Source organism: Artibeus jamaicensis, unplaced genomic scaffold (genome assembly GCF_021234435.1).
Source record: "Artibeus jamaicensis isolate MK-2021 breed Jamaican fruit bat unplaced genomic scaffold, CSHL_Jam_final contig_3150, whole genome shotgun sequence".
NCBI classification, from domain to species: Eukaryota; Metazoa; Chordata; class Mammalia; order Chiroptera; family Phyllostomidae; genus Artibeus; species Artibeus jamaicensis.
The window spans coordinates 164800-171189 of NW_026521728.1; the positions used below are offsets into that span (position 1 = coordinate 164800).

At 39.1% G+C, this 6390-nt stretch overlaps 1 pseudogene; it reads left to right on the forward strand.

Moving 5' to 3' along the window:
• Positions 1-771: 771 nt before the first annotated feature.
• LOC119042346 (nuclear speckle splicing regulatory protein 1-like) lies at positions 772-6165 on the forward strand (annotated as a pseudogene).
• Positions 6166-6390: the final 225 nt, after the last annotated feature.

Consider the following 6390-nt stretch of genomic DNA (forward strand, 5'->3'; position numbering starts at 1 on the left):
CACATTCATTTCAAAGAAACTGCTTTTCTTTTGTTTTATATATTGGAATTCCATATGAGATTTCATTTGGAATAAAAATGGTTTCTTGAACTAAATAATGTATGATTTTTAAAACTGTACATGGAAAAAAGATAATTGTCTGGTTAGCTTTTTTACCTTAAAACAGATTTGTTTTGCAAGTATTCTAAGCATATTAATGTAGCATTGAGTTTATAAGACTGGAGAGAAGTTTGGAAGTCAACAGCATATAGGTGAAGCTGTGGAGCATCGGTGGGATTGCCCAGCAACAACCAGTTTGAGTGTAGTATGGGAGGAGAAACAGGCGAGGAGCAGGCAGAAGAGAAGCCTGGAAAGAAAACAGAAGGAGGTGTTGGGTAGCTCGTGGAACACAACCTCTGTAATGGCGCACAAGCAAAGGGTGTCAGATGCTACAGAGATGTCACATATGATGAGGACAAAAAAAGAATCCACTAAACTTGGCTCTAAAGGAGGTCAGCGACCATTCCTATGGCATTTCTTTTTTTTCTCCCTTACCTGAGGACATTTTTTTTCCATTGCTTTTACAGTGAGAGGAAAGGGAGAGAGAGACATCCATGTGAGAGAGAAACTTGATTGGTTGCCTTTTGTATGCGCTCCCACTCCCACAGCCTAGGTATGTGCCCTGACCAGGAATCAAACCCGAAACATTTTGGTGTATGGGATGACACTCCAACCAACTGAGCCTCACCAGCCAGGGCTCCTCCGACATTTTTAGCAGAGCAGGAAGGGCAGATGCCAGATGGAAATGATTTGAAGACTGAACAAGAGATCAGTGGAGTCAGTGTTGGTGTAGAGACCAGTGCATTTCAAACGTTTGTGGGGGTGCACAGCATCTGCAATTTGCAATGTGTCATGGACTGGCGAAAGCCCTGCTATATGACTAGTAAGCCACTCGTGCCAGGGCCCAGCTACCCTAAGATCTGGATGACAACCAAGCTGGTCTATATTCTGTTCAACAGACAAATCTGCTGACAACAGGCTTGAATGCTGTGGCCAGATCAAATTGCTATAAAAGGTCCTAAATGCTTATTCTTAATTCTATACAGTAGTAGAGGTACTTTTAAAAGAAGCTTATCTGTCAAGGAAAAGAGAATAGCCAGTACTCTACAGAGTTTATAGTGTTGAGAGAAAGTATCTACCAATATTATTTCTTGAACTCGCTCCCCTATCTCCTAATGTTTTTCATGTTGCACATTCTTTGCAGCCCCTAACTTGGATCTCCAACACCTAAAGTGGTTTCTGGTACATAGAAAGGATTTAAATTGAAAGGTTGTTGAACAAATGAATGAAATTTCATGTGCACTGTGGAGGATTTAAGTGGTCTGTGTTTCCAGATTTTACAGTAGAATATCCTGCCTCAATCTCTGGGTATTTACTTGCCATTAGAGAATGATCAGGGAAGTGCATAATCTTCATAGTCTCTGAGTGCATTAAACTGCTGTTCTCTGTGTTCAAAGATGAAATCACTTGCTTTTACTTAGTAGGAACTGTGCCTTGAGTTTCATTTGTTTGTTTTCTCAAAATTGGTAGTGAATTCGCCTCTTGCTTTGCCTTCCCTTCACTCTTAAAGGGTATATGTTAAAAGACTAAATAACAAAAAAATTAATGTACAAAAGAACAGAGGCATCCAAATGTTTTTCTAATTAAATAACAGATTGACTTGTAATTTATATAAAGCAATAATATATTTTTATTAATAACATATCAATACATTATTATAAATAAAGCTGAGAATTTGATGGGGAAAAAAGGATAAACAGGTTTGGGACTGACCATGGCCACAGAATAAAGAGAACTGAATTGACCTGCACAGAGCTCAAACCTTGAGATAATATTTCAGTATAAAATAACTGTTGGATACTTTTGTAGGGTTTTGGTTTTTTGGTAAATCACTTACTCTTTTTCTAATTGGGCTGTTTTTAAACTTTCCTTTTATTTTCTCATCTATAGCATTGCCCCTAGACCACACAGTAGAACTCAGATCTGTGCCTGCGAAAATGAGAATTCCAGTATAAAATGTGGACAATATGAATAGGAGCCAAAGAAAAGCAGACAACTTTATTCATACAGCAGGCATTGACTGAATGTCACTTAGTGTGTGCCGCACACTGCACTGAGTGCCAAGCATGTAATTTCCCTCTGAGGAGGTGCAAAACTCAGGTCCAGTTGGGTGTGGGAGGTTAGACTTCTATATTGAAGAATTCAGCCAGATTTGTTTCAATGGCAGCTGTAAGGCTCTTCCCATCCATATGGCTTACACAGCTCCAGTCTATCCTATACTAAATTATATGTGTGTATGATCTGGGGAGTGGAGTAGAGATAGAGGTGATTAAATGGGAACTTTCAGTACTTTGAGGGAATAAGCAGTAGTTGTTTTTATGTCTTTATAAGTTGTTTGTAGGTCTTATTCTTCATCTGGTTCTTAGCATGAAGAACATGTCTGTAGGAAAATCTATTGCCACATTAGAGCCAATGACTGTTGAAGTGCGTGGCTTGTATGTATCCATTCATTCATTCATTCAAAAATAATTTAGTAAATACATTCTATATTTAGCAGCTTTAACTGTGCTAAAGAGTCTTGGCTAAGAAGAAATATGTGTCAATAGCCATAACACAAGGTGGAAAGTGTTCCACTTAGATCAGTGATTTTCAATGGGTAAGCCACAAGAATTTTTAAAATATGCAATTCCTGACTATTTAGTCAAGGGCACAGACCTTGATTAGATTGTCAAATTTAAAAAATGATAACAGCCAACAGAAAAATAGCTGTCTGGCGTAAATGAATCAAAAGTATACCTATTTTTGTGTTAGATCGGCAAAAATACACCGGGTCCTGCAGAAGTAAGGTTTGCTTCAGTGGGAGCGTCTCGCACGAGGTGAACAGCAGTTTGAACATTTCACCTAGAAGGTCATATGGTGCGCCTGAGTGTGATATTGTTATGTAGCAGAATTACATGCTTATGGTTTTGTAGTAAAATATTTTGTAATAAAAAGGGGCATTTTTTTGTGCCAGGCCCTGGGTTTTTTTTTTTTTTGATGTGCCATGGAATTTTAGTAATTAGTTTATGTGTGCCATAAGATGAAAAAAGTTGAAAATTGCTGACTAGATAATACATAATTAACTTCATTAACCAGGCTGTAAAAGATATCCCAGGGCCATTCAGAAATACCACACACATAGAGGAAATGTCTGATTGTTTCTCCTAAAGCCAAATTCTGATCAACAGTTGCTCCTGTGTATGTCAGATGATCAAGCACAAGATGTTTAGGGAATAGTAAATAAAAAGTACCACTTTGGCAAAAAATTATGCCAAAATTATATGTGTGTTTTTTAGCATACTGATTTCTCATAAACAATTAAATGATTCTTAAAGCACCTTCTATAAATGTATAATATACTACAAACAATCCGTCTGCTCTGGCACAGGCAAAATTACATGGTAGTAAAGCCTGGCTTTTACAGTCATGTGTCATCTGAACATTCACTCCTACTTACTACTAGGTTCATGATCTTGGATAAACTTTCCACTTTTGTGGGACTTAGGGAGTGCTCATCTTAAAAATGGGAAAAAGCCCTGGCTGGTGTGGCTCAGTGGCTTAAGTACTGGCCTGCAAACCAAAAGGTTGCTGGTTTGATTCCCAGTCAGGGCACATGCCTGAGTTGCAGGCCAAGTTCCCAGTAGGGGGCACTCGAGAGGCAACCACACATTGATGATTCTCTTTCTCTCATTCTCCCTTCCCATCTCAAGAAAAAAAAAAAGAAGATGAAGAAAAAAAAAAAGAGCAAAGGGTTGTTGGATAATCAATAATAATAGCTAACATTTATTGAGCATTTACTATGGGCACTTCACATAAATTATTTCATAGATTATTTCCCTAAATAAGGCTACTGGTGGTGCCACTATTCCTGTATTCATATATTAGAAACTGTAGCTCAGAGGTTAAACAATGTGCCCAAGACTATGTGTGACAAAGAAGTGGTATAGACATGTACAAATCCAGTCTTGACTCCAGAGTCATTATTTTGTCTTTTTTGAAAACAGCTTTATTTAGATATAATTCACCCATTTAAAGTGCACAATTCAGCAGTTTTTAGTATAGTCACAGTTATGTAAGCATCACCATAATCTAATTTTAGAACATTTGTATCCTCCCAAAAGAAACCTCATACCCATTTAATAAGTATTCCACCCATAATCCTCCACTCCTAGTCCTAGGCTGCCAATAATCTGCTTTTTATTCCTATAGATTTGCCTACTCTGGACATTTTATATATGTCTTTGAAACAGGAACTGCCACTGCCTTTTCCTGCCTCGATCCTTCTCCGCCCTTTTACCGGTCTGGTTAAATGGTTGTCAGACTTCTGTTCAATTTTCTGTCTGTTCTGGTTGCGTTTTTGTTTCTAAATCTTTGTTGTCCTTAATTCTGGTTGTGCGAGGAGGCACAGTATTTCCACCTACACCTCCATCTTGGCCTGAAGTATATAGGCAGCTATTAAATCAAGCAGTTAGTAAAGAGGAAGTACCTACATGCAGCTTTCTTGAAGCTGATTGGGAACTTAAGAGTTGGAAAATTTTAGTTTAAGTAATAGCTAATAAGCTTAGTAATCAATGCATGTAAAAGTTTTCTTCCAGGAACTGAAGGTATGACCCACCTTGACTCCAGGAGACCATAAGCAGTTCCACCTTTGTGCCTCAGGAGGATTGCAAGCCACCAAGATGGTATCTGAGCCCTTGTGCTTTAGAGTGAGATGACCACCACCCAGGACACAGTTTAAGACTACTACCCAGAGCGAGACTGCTGAAGTTGTTGTTTTTAATGCAATTAACTTTCCCCTGAATTCCAAACCCCTCACCTACACTTTGTTCTCCTTATAAAAGGGCCATTTAAAAATGGAATTTAAGATGGTCTGCTAGGGCACGAACCCACCATTTTCTCAGATGCCCGGCCATCTGAATAAAGCGCCCATAAAGATTCAATCCCTGTCTCTGCGTATTGAGTTTGGTAGTGACAGGTAGCCCGAACTTGAGTGTCTTTTCTGGTTTCAAAGCTAGGTCTGGGACAAAGGAGGAGGAATCAAGGGGTTATTCCAATGAGTGAGTTCAGAGAACAGAATGCCACATGAGAAAGGCATTCTCCAAACTGTCGTGAAAGGAAAACCCAGCTGCAGACAATGACTTGATGCTAATGACAGGATGATGAAATGGAAGGAAATAATACAGTGAATTGCATGAGGGAAAAGAGCACAGAGACCTCTGCAAATGACTCCAGACACCACAGGAAACACACTCACTCATGATCATCTAGTGAAGAAAGAGAATGTAGTACCAAAAGCCACACAAAAAGTTCCAAGTCAGGGGGACATGAGAAAAGGGAAGATAAGCCCCACGAGAGATAATCCAGGGACCAGAGCTACTATTACACTGACCGTGATTACCAAAAAGAAAAGAAAGATTCCCATAGGCACAGAGAGGCTGGTCATAGAGACTCCCATTGGAAGAGGCATGAACAAGATAAACTGAAGGGAAGAGACCAAAAAGAAAGAAATGACAGAGATTAGACAGACAGAAAGACAGAGAGAAACATCCCAGGGAGAAAGAGAACAAGAAAGAGACAGGCAACGGGATGATTATGACCAACACAGTGAGAAGGGAGAAGAGAAGAAAGAGAAAAGCAAAGAAAAGGAAGAACATATAAAAGCAAAGAAAGAACGATATGAAAACAGAGACCGAGAAAAATGAGAAGTAAGTATTCAATCTTCAGAAAGAAAGCAAGACAGAAAGGAAAGCAGACAGGAATCTAGGGCAAAGGATAGGTTTCTTAATGAGGAAAGATCCAATAAAATGAGAAACATGGAAAAGGAAAAAGAAAGAAACCCAGAGAAACTCTCTAGTTGTGAAACATCAATGGGAGCAAAATACGGAATCACAGAGGAACGCCAAGAGATGGGCAAAGAACAAGAGAGACCACATGAGACACTGAGCAAGTTTGCAAAACAGAGCAATGAAGAAACTGTAATGTCAGCGGGAGACAGGTACTTGGCCAGGCACGTTGCACGGGTTAATGCAGACAAACATCGAGAAAGAAGACGACTGCCTTCCTGGAGCATGCTGTGTGAACGCATAAAGGAGTGTGTTGGAAGTGGGAAACTATATTTTCAAGATTCATTTTGGGTTTAGGGTTAAATCAAAAGTCACTCCTTTTATCTCGAATGTGTGACCGAACTGATATATAATAATTACTTATCCATATCGAATTCCTGGTTGTATTCAAGCAACCTAAAGAGTGCTAAATCCTAGTAGGTACTTTACGAGGACAATTGCTCCACTATTCCCATTAAAAAATAATTTA